Source organism: Macaca nemestrina, chromosome 17 (genome assembly GCF_043159975.1).
Source record: "Macaca nemestrina isolate mMacNem1 chromosome 17, mMacNem.hap1, whole genome shotgun sequence".
Classification (NCBI taxonomy): Eukaryota; Metazoa; Chordata; class Mammalia; order Primates; family Cercopithecidae; genus Macaca; species Macaca nemestrina.
Window position 1 is genome coordinate 68,850,946 of NC_092141.1, and position 14,619 is coordinate 68,865,564.

General features: G+C 48.2%; 1 long non-coding RNA gene across 1 annotated transcript; it reads right to left on the bottom strand.

Annotated features, from left to right (window-relative positions):
• Window positions 1-12,066: 12,066 nt before the first annotated feature.
• Window positions 12,067-14,448, bottom strand: LOC105468681 (uncharacterized). Its single transcript, XR_011615897.1, has 2 exons — window positions 13,365-14,448; window positions 12,067-12,309 (listed from the first exon to the last, which is right to left on the bottom strand). It is a non-coding gene; the product is annotated as an uncharacterized lncRNA (long non-coding RNA).
• Window positions 14,449-14,619: the final 171 nt, after the last annotated feature.

Consider the following 14,619-nt stretch of genomic DNA (forward strand, 5'->3'; position numbering starts at 1 on the left):
AGGAGGTAGAGCCTGTAGTGAGCCATGATTTTGTCACTGCACTCCAACCTGGGCAATGGAGCAAGACTCTGCCTCAAATAAATAAATAAATAGGCCAGGCACAGTGGCTCACAACTGTAATCCCAGCACTTTGGGAGGCCGAGGCGGGTGGATCACGAGGTCAGGAGATCGAGACCATCCTGGCTAACACGGTGAAAACCCGTCTCTACTAAAAATACAAAAAATTTAGCTGGGCTTGGTGGTGGGCACCTGTAGTCCCAGCTACTTGGGAGGCTGAGGCAGGAGAATGACGTGAACCCGGGAGGCGGAGCTTGCAGTGAGCTGAGATCGCGCCACTGCACTCCAGCCTGGGTGACAGAGTGAGACTCCGTCTCAAAAATAAATGAATAAATAAATAAGTAAAAATATAAAGATTTGTTGTTAACCAAGAAGCTCCTCCTGGCCTCTCTCAGCTGTCCCCTCAGAGACACCATGAAAAGCAAGAGGGCCAGCCTGGGTTTGAATCCTGGCTCTGCCACTTTCTAAGTGGGTGACTTGAGTTACTTCATCATTAGCAGCCTTAGTGGCCACTAATGTAAAATGAAACTAGAATAATCTCTAGTTCACAGGGTTGCTGTTTGTATCTCATCCTTTGGATTCTCTCCTCCCAGACTCAGTGATCACCCTCAAACTCAGCCCTTGAATTTTTTGTTTTTTTGAGACAGGGTCTGGCTCTGTTGGCCAGGCAGTGCAGTGGCACAATCATGGCTCACTTCAGCCTCTACCTGCCTGGCTCAAGCAATCCTCCTGTCTCAGCCTCCTCAGTAGCTGGGACTACAGGTGTGCACCACTACACCCGGCTAATTTTTTTTTTTTTTTTTTTTTTTTTTTGAGACGGAGTCTCGCTCTGTCACCCAGGCTGGAGTGCAGTGGCCGGATCTCAGCTCACTGCAAGCTCCGCCTCCCGGGTTTACGCCATTCTCCTGCCTCAGCCTCCCGAGTAGCTGGGACTACAGGCGCCCGCCACCTCGCCCGGCTAGTTTTTTGTATTTTTTAGTAGAGACGGGGTTTCACCATGTTAACCAGGATGGTCTCGATCTCCCGACCTCGTGATCCGCCCGTCTCGGCCTCCCAAAGTGCTGGGATTACAGGCTTGAGCCACCGCGCCCGGCCTACCCGGCTAATTTTTAAACTTTTTTTTTTTTTTTTTGAGATGGAATGTCACTCTGTCGCCCAGGCTGGAGTGTATTTGTGCGATCTTGGCTCACTGCAACCTCCGCCTCCCTGATTCAAGCAATTCTCCTGCCTCAGCCTCCTGAGTAGCTGGCACTACAGGCAAACGGCACCACACCTGGCTAATTTTTGTATTTTTAGTAGAGATGGGGTTTCACCATATTGGTTAGGCTGGTCTTGAACTCCTGACCTCATGATCTGCCTGCCTCGGCTTCCCAAACTGTTGGGACTACAGGTGTGAGCCACCGTGCCCAACCTTTTTAAACATTTTTTGTAGAGACAGGGTTTCACCATGTGTTTACCACCAGGCCAGGCTATTTTTATTTTAATTTTTTATAGAGACAGGGTCTCACTGTGTTGCTCAGGCTGTCCTCATACTCATAGGCTCAAGTAATTCTGAGTAGCTGGGACTTTGGGTTTGTGCTACCATGCCCAGCTAATTTTTTTTTTTTTTTTTTTTTTTAATTTTTAGTAGAGACAAGGTCTTGCTATGTTGCTCAGGCTGGTCTCTAACTCCTGGACTCAAGCCATTCTCCCACCTCAGCCTCCCAAAGTGCTGGGATTACAGGTGTGAGCCACCACAACAGGCCAGTCCTTTAGTCTTTAGCCCTTCTCCTTTGACCTCAGAACTGACTATTGCCAAGTTTGTCCTACAGATACCTTCCCTCCAAGCTATTGCTGCATCTTCATCATCCTCATCTTCACTTCCATTTTTAGGGCACTATGTGCTAAGGACTTTATACATGGCTTTTTTTGTTTGTTTTTGAGATGGAGTCTTGTTCTGTAGCCCAGACTGGAGTGTAGTGGCGCGATCTCAGTTCACTGCAACCTCCACCTCCTGGGTTCAAGCGATTCTCCTTCCTCAGTCTCCTGAGTAGCTGGGACCACAGGTGCCCGCCAACACGCCTGGCTAATTTTTGTATTTTTAGTAGAGACAGGGTTTCACCATGTTGACCAGGCTGGTTTCGAACTCCTGACCTCCGGTGATCTGCCCATCTCAGGCTCCCCAAGTGCTGGGATTACAGGCATGAGCCATAGCACTCGGGCTATATAAGGTATTTTTGATGTTCTGTTGTAGATACTTTCTAATTTCTGTTAGGAGTTCTTTAAGCTACAAATTTTAATTAATTAATTAATTAATTAATTTTGAGACAGGGTCTCTGTGGTCCAGGCTGGAGTGTAGTGGTTTGATCATGAATCACTGCAGCCTTTAACTCCTGGGCTCAAGCAATCCTCCCACCTCTGTTTCCTGAGTAGCTGGGACTACAGGTATTCGCCACCATGCCAGGCTATTTTTATTTTTAATTTTTTTATAGAGACAGGGTCTTACTATGTTGCCCAGGCTGGTCTCAAACTCCTGCGCTCAAGTGAGTCTCCTGCCTCAGCCTCTGAAAGTGCTGGGATTACAGGCATTAGCCACTGGGTGCAGCCCCATGAATTATTTAGAATTGCATTTTGACTTTTTTTTTTGAGACAGAGTCTCACACTGTCACCCGGGCTGGCGTGTAGTGGCGCAATCTTGGCTCTCTGCAACCTCCGCCTCTCGGGTTCAAGCGACTCTCCTGCCTCAGCCTCACGAGTAGCTAGGATTACAGGCACCTGCCGTCACGCCCGGCTAATTTTTGTATTTTTTAGCAGCGATGAGGTTTCACTATGTTGGCCAGGCTGGTCTTGAACTCCTGACCTCGTGATCCACCCTCCTCGGCCTCCCAAAGTGCTGGGATTACAGGTGTGAGCCACTGAGCCTGGTGCATTTTGACATTTAAAAATGCACGGGATTGTTTATTTTTAAAAATTATTGATTTCTAATTTAATTCTATTGCTGTTAGAGAATGTGGTCTATATGATATTTTGAGCTGATGGAGACTGCTTTATGATCTGATATGTGGTCATTTTTGTAAATGGTCCATCTGTGTCTGAAAGTAAAAGTGTGTTCACCAATTGTTTGAACTGGAGTATTTAAAATACTCTATTAGATTATGCTTGCTGATTGCGTTGCTCAAATCTTTTAAATCCTCACTGAATTTTTTGTCTGCTTGATGTACCAATTCCAGAGGGAGGTGATTTAACTCTTCCATTGGTGGATTTGTCTATTTTTCCCAGTATTTCTGTTTTATGATTTTTGAAGCTATGTTATTAGGTACATACATATAGCTTATTGATAGATTGAGGTAAGCAAGTATCCTTACCATCTCTCTCTGCTGGGTGGATGTTTTTTCCATTACTGTCGCAGAATATCACCTTTTGGGCACCCTTGACTTTTTTCTTTCTTTCTTTAAAAATTTTTTTGTTTTTGAGACAGTGTCTTGCTCTGTCACCCAGGCTGGAGTGTGGCGGCATGATCTTGGCTCACTGCAGCCTCTGCCTTCTGGGCTTATGTGATCCTCCCACCTCAGTCTCCTGAGTAGCTGGGACTACAGGTGTGTACCATCATGCCTGGCTAATTTTAAGTATTTTTTATAGAGATGGTGTCTCACCATGTTGCCCAGGCTGTTCTTGAACTCTTGGACTCAAGCGATCCTTCTGCCCCAGCCTCTCAAAGTGCTGGAATTACAGGCTTAATCTACCATGCCTGGTCCACTCTTGACTTTTTTGAAGGGCACATTATCTCTGATTTAATCTCCTCCTCTTTATGAGGCCCCAGGCTTTGTCTTGTTCCTTTCTGGATTTGTGCCTCAGAGGAGTCTTGTTTTCTTGCCAGCTCAGCCTTGCATTGAAAACAACACACACGTCTGGGTGCAGTGGCTCATGCCTGTAATCCCAGCACTTTGGGAGGCCGAGGTGGGTGGATCAGTTGAGGTCAGGAGTTCGAGACCAGCCTGGCCAACATGGTAAAACCCCGTCTGTACTAAAAATATAAAAATTTTAAAAAATAAAAAATAATATAAAAATATAAAAATTAGCCAGGCATGGTGGTGCGCGCCTGTAGTCCCAGCTACTCAAGTCTCAGGAGGCTGAAGCCAGAGAATTGCTTGAACCTGGGAGGTGGAGGTTGCAGTGAGCCAAGATCACAACACTGCACTCCAGCCTGGGCAACACAGCAAAAGAACAAATGACAGAAAGAAAGAAAAAGAAAGAGAGAGAGAGAGGAGGGAAGGAGGGAAGGAAGGCAGGAAGGAGAGGGAGGGAAGGAAGGAGAGGGAGGGAAGGAAGGAGAGGGAGGGAAGGAAGGAAGGAAAGAAGGAAAGAAAGGAAGGAAAGAAGGAAAGGAAGGAAGGAGACCCACATACATTTTATTTTTTATCTAGCATTTCTAGCTGTTTTGTACCACAAGAGTTTTTCTGAACATATATAGTCCACCTTATTGCTGGAAATAAGTCTCTGCTAAGTGCTTTACATAAAATTTTATTTAATATTCAAAACAATTCAATAAAATCCTGCTGCCATTTTTTTTTTTTTTTTTCAAAGAAGAAAACGCAGGCTCAGGGAGTTTATGACTAGATTCAGATCCTAGTTCTGACACTTACCAGCGATATGACCTTGAATAAGTCAGTCACTCCAGAGACGCTGAGCTCAGTGAGCACAGTGGCAAGCCCTGCCCTGCCGGGATGCTGTTTGCCTTAAAGTAACACGTAGAACGCCTCAGTGTCTGGCACTTCATTGGTACTCAGAAGACGTCAGTGATGACTGCTGTCTAAAGGGAAGGTGTATGTATCTGGGACATGTAGCCTGTACTCTCTTTACTGGGAAGCATTGACAAGGACGGGTCAGTAAATGACTGAATTACCTGGAGGACTGTAAAAGACACAGATCCCTGGCCGTACTCCCCCCAGATTCTGATTGTGATGCATGGCCGGCTTTGGGAGCCTGTGTCACTGGGGTGAGGCTCATGTGGTCTTCAGAGGTCCACTCTCTGGGGCTGTCCTCTAGTGAGTTACATAGACAGGATAGCTTTGGGCAGGGTGCAGTGGCTCACACCTATAATCCCAGCACTTTGGGAGGCCGAGGTGGGCAGATCACAGGTCAGGAGTTGGAGATCATCTTGGCCAATATGGTGAAACTCCGTCTCTACTAAAAAAATAAAAAATTAGCCGGGCATGGTGACTATAATCCCAGCTACTCGGCGCCTGTAATCCCAGCTACTCGGGAGGCTGAGGCGGGAGAATTGCCTTAACCCGGGAGGCAGAGGTTGCAGTGAGCCGAGAATGTGCCACTGCACTCCAACCTGGGGACAGAGCAAGGCTTCATCTTCAAAAAAACAAAAAAGAAATGATAACGTAGGCCGGGCGCGGTGGCTCAAGCCTGTAATCCCAGCACTTTGGGAGGCCGAGACGGGCGGATCACGAGGTCAGGAGATCGAGACCATCCTGGCTAACACGGTGAAACCCCGTCTCTACTTAAAAAAATACAAAAAAACTAGCCGGGCAAGGTGGCGAGCGCCTGTAGTCCCAGCTACTCGGGAGGCTGAGGCAGGAGAATGGTGTAAACCCAGGAGGCGGAGCTTGCAGTGAGCTGAGATCCGGCCACTGCACGCCAGCCTGGGCAACAGAGCGAGACTCCGTCTCAAAAAAACAAAAACAAAAACAAAAACAAAAACAAAAAACAAATGATAACGTAGTGACTATCACGAGTTGCCAAGAAGAGGGAGGGAGCAGCCCTCATGGTTAGATGGCAAGCAATTTGCTTTCATTTTAATTAATTTTTTTTTTTTTTTTTTAGAGGGAGTCTCCCTCTGCCACCCAGGCTGGAGTGCAGTGGTGCAATTTCGGCTCATGCAACCTTTGCCTCCCGGGTTCAAGTGATTCCTCTGCCTCAGCCTTTCTAGTCGCTGGGACTACAGGCACACACCGCCACACCCAGATAATTTTTGTATTTTTAGTAGAGACGGGGCTTCACCATGTTGGCCAGGCTTGTCTCGAACTCATGGCCTCAAGTGACCTGCCCTCCTCAGGCTCCCAAAGTGTTGGGATTACAGGTGTGAGCCTTGTGCCCGGCCACCTTTTCATTTTTGAGACAGAGTCTCACTGTGTTGCACAGGCAGGAGTGCAGTGATGTGATCTTGGCTCTCTGCAGCCTTGACTTCCCTGGCTCAAGCGACTTTCCCATGTCAGCCTCCTAAGTAGCTGGGACTACAGGAGCGTGTCACTATATATGGCCATTTATTTATTTGTTTATTTATTTATTTATTTGAGACGGAGTCTCGCTTTGTCGCCTAGGCTGGAGTGTCGTGGCGTGATCTTGGCTCACTGTAGCCTCCACCTCCCCGGCTCAAGCGATTCTCCTGTCTCAGCCTCTGAAGTAGATGGGATTACAGGCACCCACCACCATGCCCAGTTAATTTTTGTATTTCCAGTAGAGATGGGGTTTCACCATGTTGGATAGGCTGGTCTTAGACTCCTGACCTCAGGTGATCTGCCTGCCTCAGCTTCCCAAAGTGCTGGGATTACAGGTGTGAGCCACCGCACCCGGCTTATGGCTAATTTGTAAACTTTTTATAGAAACGAGGTCACTATATTGCCCAGGCTGGCCTCTAACTCCTGGGGTAAAGCGATCCTCCTACCTCAACCTCCCAAAGTACTGGGATTACGGGCATGAGCCACTGCACCTGACTTTAACTTTTTGAATAGGTAATATATGTACATGTTTCAACAATCAAAATGAAATATAAAGAAATTCACTGGAAAGTTCTGTTCCCACCCCTGTCCTTGCCTACCTCCGCCCCCCAGCCACAGGTTTCCCCCAGCTCCCTATAGGTCACCACTGATATTACTTTCCCTATGCAAATTCAAGCAAATATAAACATCTGCTTTTATTTCCACCTCCCTTTCATTCATTGGCTATGATACTACCACTGTGCAAAGCTCTTTTATTTTCTTTCTTTTATTTTTTTGAGACAGGGTCTCACTCTGTCACTCCTACTGTCTCACTCTGTCACCCCTGCTGGAGTGCAGTGGTGTGATCATGGCTCACTGCATCCTCAACTTCCCCAGCTCAAGAGCCCTCCAACCTTAGCCTCCTGAGTAGCTGGGACCACAGGCGTGCACTACCACATCCAACTAATTTTTGTATTTTGTGTAGAGGTGTGGTTTCACCAAGTTGTTCAGGCTGGTCTCAAATTTCTGCAAGTGATCTGTCCCCCTTGGCCTCCCGAAGTAGTTTTAGTAGAGACAAGGTTTCCCATGTTGGCCAGGCTCATCTCAAACTCCTGACTTCAGTTAATCCACCCGCCTCGGCCTCCCCAAGTGCTGGTATTACAGGCATAAGCCACCACGCCCAGCCTCCTCTACCTGCCTTTCTTTCAAAAAAGATGACATACTATATATACTGTTCTGAACCACATTTTGTGCTATTTTTTTTATTTTTATTTTTTTTAGATGGAGTTTCGCTCTTGTTGCCCAGGCTGAAGTGCAATGGCGCAATCTTGGCTCACTGCAACCTCTGCCTCCTGGGTTCAAGTGATTCTTCTGCCTCAGCCTCCTGAGTAGCTGGGATTATGGGCATGCACCACCACACCTGGCTAATTTTGTATTTTTAGTAGAGACAGGGTTTTTCTATGTTGGTCAGGCTGGTCCTGAACTCCCAACCTCAGGTGATCCACCGTCCTTGGCCTCCCAAAGTGCTGGGATTAGGGTGTGAGCCACCATGCCTGGACTTTTTTTTTTTTTTTTTTTTTTTTAAGATGGGGTCTTGCTCTGTCACACAGGCTGAGTGTGGTGGTACAATCACAGCTTACTGTAGCCTCAACTTCCCTGGCTCAAGCAATCCTCCCACCTCAGCTTCCTGAATAGCTGGGACTACGTTCATATACCACCATGCTGTCTTTTTTTTTTTTTTTACTTGCTGTAGGGACAGAAGTCTTATTATGTTGACCAGGCTGGTCTTGAACCCCTAGACTCAAGTGATCCTCCTGCCTCGGCCTCTCATCTTAGCTCCCAAAGTGCTGGGATTATTGGAGTGAGCCACTGTACTCAGCCTATACCACATTTTTGTTTCAAAATATATCCTGAAGATCTTTCCATTTTTCTTGGCATCCTTATTTTATTTTATTTTATTTTATTTTTTATAGCTGCATAGTTTTCCATTGTGGGGCTATATCAAAATTTATTGAACCCTTCACTGTCCAATATAGTAGCCACACATGGCTACTTAAATTGAAATTAATTAAAATTAAGTAAAATTTATTTATTTCCTCAGTTGAACTAGCTACAGCTTGAATACTCAGTAGCTATGAGTGGCCAGTGGCTGCCATATTGGACAGGGCAGATAGAGACCATTTTCATTATTGCAGAAAGTTCTATTGGACAGTGGTTTAACTGATCCCCTAAAGCTGGACACCTACTTTGTCTCCAGTTCTCATGCAACTTGGGGATGATGGGCCCATTCCTGGAATACAGCAGATCTGGGTGAAAGCTGCACTGGGCGTTCCGGGCCTTCAACCTCAGACCTTGCAACCTGGGAGGCTCCTGAAAGAGGAAGGCTTTTGGATTTGGGGCAGAGACTTGACCAGGGTCTGGAAGAGAGAGTGGCCCTAAAGAGCAGGCCTCCTTAGAGGTTGCAGTGACCCGAGATCACGCCACTGCACTCCAGCCTGGGTGATAGAGCGAGACTCTGTCTCAAAAAAAAAAAAAGAAAAGAAAAAAAGAGCAGGCCTCCTGCTCAAACCTCAAACCTAACGCCTCCCTCTGGGCCTGCCAAAATGCAGCTCTGTTTCTTTCACTCAATATTTAGCAGATACTCCTCGAGTAACTCCCAAGGATGTTGTCAAGTCCTTCACTGGGGATGTAGGTATGAGAAAGACACAGTCCCTGACTTGGAGAAACCCGCGGCCCAAAGAAAAAGACAGATAATCACCTGCTCTGTGACCAGGAATTTTAGAGTCATCACCTAAGATCAAAAGGCCTGATAGGCCAGGTATGGTGGCTCACGCCTGTAAGCCCAGTACTTTGGGAGGCTGAGGCGGGCGAATCATGAGGTCAGGAGATCGAGACCATCCTGGCTAACACGGTGAAACCCCGTGTCTACTAAAAATACAAAAAAAAAAATTAGTCAGGCGTGGTGGCGGGTGCCTGTAGTCCCAGCTACTCAGGAGGCTGAGGCAGGAGAATGGCATGAACCCGGGAGGTGGAGCTTGCAGTGAGCTGAGATCGCACCACTGCAATCCAGCCTGGGCGACACAGCGAGACTCTGTCTCAAAAAAAAAAAAAAAAAAAAAAAAAAAAAGACCTGATAATAACCTGTTTGTGAGGATTTGGGGAAACAGGTGATCTCATTCGTTGTTGGGGGTTGTAAATTGGTACAAAATTTTTGGAGGGCAATTCTGTGAAAACCTATAAAACATTTAAGAGCACATAATCTTTGACCCAGAATTGTCATACTTATAAATTTATTTTACACACACATATGTCTACGAATATATGTACTAAGATATTTCCTGCAATTAGCATTGTTTGTAGTAATAAAAGGCGGACACACATAAATATCCACTAGGAGGGGAATGGTGAGTAAATTGTGACACACCATATGATGGAAAACTATGTTGACTATCTACAGGCAGGTATATTATTATATGAAAATAGCAGGTGCTGAACAGTGTAGAGTTTGTGCTATCATTTGTGTCACACACACACGCACACACACACACACGCACACACACACACACACACACAGCATATGCTCCAAATATCTCTGCAAAAATACATTAGAACTGTTAAGAGGCTGGGTGCAGTGACTCACACCTGCAATCCCAGCACTTTGGGAGGCTGAGGCAGGTGGATCACTTGAGGTCAGGAGTTCAATACCAGCCTGGCCAACATGATGAAACCCCGTCTCTACTAAAAATACAAAAATTAGCTGGACATGGTGGTGCATGCACCTGTAGTCCCAGCTACTCAGGAAGCTGAGGCAGGAGAATTGCTTGAACCCAGGAGGCAGAGGTCGCAGTGAACTGAGATCATGCCACTGCACTCTAGCCTGGGCAACAGAGTGAGAATCCATTTCAAAAAAAAAAAAAAAAGACAAACTGTTAAGAGTGGTTGCCTCTGGGGAGGGAATGGGCAACAGGGAGGTTGACTGGCAAGAGACTTTTCTTTTCCTTTCTTTTCCTTCCTTTCTCTTCCTTTCTCTCGTCCTTTCTCTCTTTCTTTCTTACAGAGTCTTGCTCTGTTGCCCAGGCTAGAGTGCAGTGGCGCGATCTTGGCTCACGGCAACCTCTGCCTCCCAGGTTCAAGTGATTCTCCTGCCTCAAACTCCCAAGTACCTGGGATTACAGGCACCTGCCACTACACCCAGCTAATTTTTGTATTTTTATTAGAGATGGGGTTTCAGCATGTTGGCCAGGCTGGTCTCAAACTCCTGACCTCAAATGATCCACCCACCTCAACCTCCCAGAGTGTTGAGATTACAGGGGTGAGCCATCGCACTTGGCCAGGAGAGACTTTACTTTCTTTGCACATGCTTTTGCACTTTGTTTCTCTTTTGAACTGTGTAATAAGCTTTTTCCTTTTTTTTTTTTTTTTTTGAGGCAGGGTCTCGCTCTGTTGCCCAGGCTAGAGTGGAGTGCAGTGATGCGATCTTGGCTCACTGCAGCCTTGACCTCCCAGGCTCAAACAATCCCCCCACCTTAGCCTCCTGAGTAGCTGGGACTACAGGTGCGCACAATCATGCTCAGCTGTTTTTTGTATTTTTTGTATTTTTTGTGGAGATGGGGTCTCACCAAGTTGCTCAGGCTGGTCTTGAACTCCCGGGTTTTAGCAATCTTTCCTCCTCAGCCTCCCAAAGTGCTGGGATTACAGGTGTGAGCCACCGTGCCTGGCCCTTTTTTCCTTTTTTTTTTTTCCCCCTCGAGACGGAGTCTTGCTCTGTCGCCCAGGTGCGAGTGCAATGGCGCCGTCTCGGCTCACTGCAACCTCTGCCTCCTGGGTTCAAGCGATTCTCCTGCCTCAGCCTCCTGAGTAGCTAGGATTACAGGCACGCGTCACCACACCCGGCTAATTTTTTGTATTTTTAGTACAGATGGGGTTTCACCATATTGGCCACGCTGGTCTCAAACCCCTGACCTCATGATCTGCCCACCTCGGCCTCCCAAAGTGCTAGGATTATAGGCGTGAGCCACCGCGCCCGGCCCCTTTTTCCCTTTTTTTTTTTTTTTTTTTTTTTTTTTTGAGACGGAGTCTCGCTCTGTCGCCCAGGCTGGAGCGCAGTGGCGCCATCTCAGCTCACTGCAACCTCCTCCGCCTCCCGGGTTCAAGTGATTCTCCTGCCTCAGCCTCCTGAGTAGCTGGGACTACAGGCGCGTGCCACCACGCCTGGCTAATTTTTTTGGTATTTTTAGTAGAGACGAGGTTTCACCGTGTTAGACAGGATGGTCTCGATCTCCTGACCTCGTGATCTGCCCGCCTTGGCCTCCCAAAGTGCTGGGATTACAGGCATGAGCCACCTTGCCCGGCTCCTCGGCTCCTCGTTTTCCGTTTTGAAGGAGGCTCCTACGGAGTAATGGTGAAGGGGAGAGAAGAGATACCTGGGGAAACCTTCTCAATTACCTGGGTTCTGAATATCCCCAGTGACTGCACAATACCTCCACTGAAGGTGACAACAGTCCAGAAATGTCGCTTCTGCGGTGAATCCATCCATCGCCGCTGGAAGCCTTGCCCTGTCTTGGCTGTCATGCCGTCTGTGGCCAGCAGAGGGTAGCACAGATCCACCAATGTGTTAGTCCCAAGCTTCAGTCATCCCTTCTAGGATTTCCTCCTCAGTGGGCCAAGATGGGAAAGATACCTTCTGCCAAGCCAATGAAATTTACTACGTAATAATTGATTCCATCTTCTCTTTTTTTTTGTAACTTACAGTTCTGATCGGCATGAGAGAGACAGAGAGAGAATGTAGGCTTGCAGAAACAATAATTTTCCACAGAAGAGGTGTTACTTAGCCCAGCTTTATTTCCACCAGGCCTTGGGTGAAAAGTGCCTGGCAATGGCTTGAGAAGCCCCAAGGATTGAGGATACAGTCTGGTAACTACTGCATTAGTGGCTCCCCGCCTGGCTTGGGTTTCCAGCTGCAGGGCACGCTCCTACCCTTCTCTTTTCCTCTCACAGAAGTAGTTCTGGGCAAGACGAAGCATGAACAGCTGGTCCCATAGGATGACTTGAAGCAGCCACTCTCCTAGAGGGGTTAAACGTCTGTCCCTCGCCAGGCGCGGTGGCTCAAGCCTGTAATCCCAGCACTTTGGGAGGCCGAGACGGGAGGATCACGAGGTCAGGAGATCGAGACCATCCTGGCTAACACGGTGAAACCCCGTCTCTACTAAAAAATACAAAAAACTAGCCGGGCGAGGTGGCGGGCACCTGTAGTCCCAGCTACTCGGGAGGCTGAGGCAGGAGAATGGCGTAAACCTGGGAAGCAGAGCTTGCAGTGAGCTGAGATCCAGCCACTGCACTCCAGCCTGGGCGACAAAGAGAGACTCTGTCTCAAAAAAAAAAAAAAAAAAAAAAAAAAAAATTCTGTCCCTCACTAGGCTGCAAGCAGCCCAAGGACTGAGGCATTTCTCATCTGCCACAGAATCTGCAGGACCGAGCACAGTGATGGGCACATAGCTAGTGCTAAGTAAAGGTTTATTGTTCAATGGAAAGAGACAGCTATTGAGGAATCAGGGAATCCATTCTTTAAAAAAATGTTTGTCTGTTTGTTTGTTTTTCATTAAAAAAAAGTCTTCCAGACTGGGCGGGGTGCCTCGTGCCTGTAATCCCAGCACTTTGGGAGGCTGAGGCAGGCGGATCACTTGAGGTCAGGAGTTTGAGAGCAGCTTAGTCAACATAGCAAAACCCCATCTTTACTAAAAGTACAAAAATGAGCTGGGTGTGGTAGCACGCGCCTGTGGTCCCAGCTACTGAGGAGGCTGAGGCAGGATAATTGCTTGGACCTGTGAGGTGGAGGTTGCAGTGAGCTGAGACTGAGCCACTGCACTCCAGCCTGGGAGACAGCAAGAGACTCCATCTTAAAAGAAAAAAAATCTTCCACAACAGTTATCTTATAGAGACAAGAAGAAGAAAAAGAAGAGAGAAGAAAGAAGGAGAGAAGAAGAGGAAGAGGTCCTAGCTAATCTCAAGGGCAAGGACCCAAGGGCAAGGTTCTGGTCTGTCTGGGAGGGAGAATACGGCAGTGTTCAGGGAATGGGTCATTTTCCCTGCATGCCCAAGGAGAATCCTGCTTTGACTCACCTTGGAGGTCCCTGGTCAGGCCATGAAACCAGTGATCACATCTCTCACCCATCTGGGGTGCTGGTGACCTTGGCAGAAGAAAGGCTTAAACCAGGTCAGCCTGGGGGAAGGGGCTGGCTCCTTCCAGGGTCTTCCTCTAGATTAGATGTCAACTTTCCATCTCTTGCTTAAAGTCTCAGTGGCTCTGAATGTGAGGGCAGAAGGAGGAGGATGCTGTCAGGGGAGGGGACACTAATGGCTCCTGACCTGGCCTAGAGATTATCCAGGGCTCCTTCAGCCAGCCCTCCCTCCTCAGTGCCCTGGAAGTGTAGGGAGGGGCCAGTTGGGGATCCCCACAAATTAAATGGGGAATGAGAGGAGTAACTGAAAGTCTCAAATTCAGGCTATAGATGGGACCCCAGCCCTTAGGTTGCTCCCCCATACTCTCCCATCCTACATGAGATGGGCAGTGGAGGGCCAGGACAGCAACTCCAAGCCAGTTTAGGTTTTGGAGGTAGACAGTGAGGAGGCTTGCTTCTGTCCTTTGTTAGTTGAGTGCCCTTGGACAGCTCACTTACCTACTCTCAGCCTCAGTTTCCCCATCTCTAAAATAAGGCTATCAATACCTACCTTCTCTGGCCATTGTCAGGATGAATGAAAGAGCTCTGGAAGTATTTCTGTAATTAGCTGACATCAGAGATTGTTATTCTCCAAGGTGAGAGGCCAGCCTAGATCCCTGGCGGGGACAGTGTCAAGATTCTTTTTCCCTCCTCTATGGTGCCCGCTCCTTTTCCAGTCTTGCGGCTGGCTCTCATCCTCCTTTCCGCAACCCCCCAATCCTCCTTGGGACCACCTTGGCTGGCCCAGCTTCTCGCAACCTGCCCTATTCCATAGTTGCCCGCATTCTAAAACCTGTAGGGGTGCCCTGCACAGGCGCACGGTTGGTAGAGGTGGGACAGGTGGCGGGGGTCTCCACTGGCCTGCGTCCGCGCCCCCCACCCTGTTTAGGAGTTCCTGTGTGGAGATGGCTCCCCCTGGTCCTCAGCTCGTCTCTGGGCTAAGCAGGGGAGGAGAGAAATAAAAGGTGGGGGGCCTGGAAGGGGGTTCCCACCTTCTCAGTCGGGGACCCGAGAGGGGGACGCAGCCCTGGCGCGCCAACGCTGCACCACCATGGGTCTCCGAGCCGTGCTCGCAGTCGCTGAGATCCTCGGTGCGGAGAAGATGTGACCCTCGGATCCCCAGGCCGTGACCCCTTTCACCCAGACCCGGCCAATCC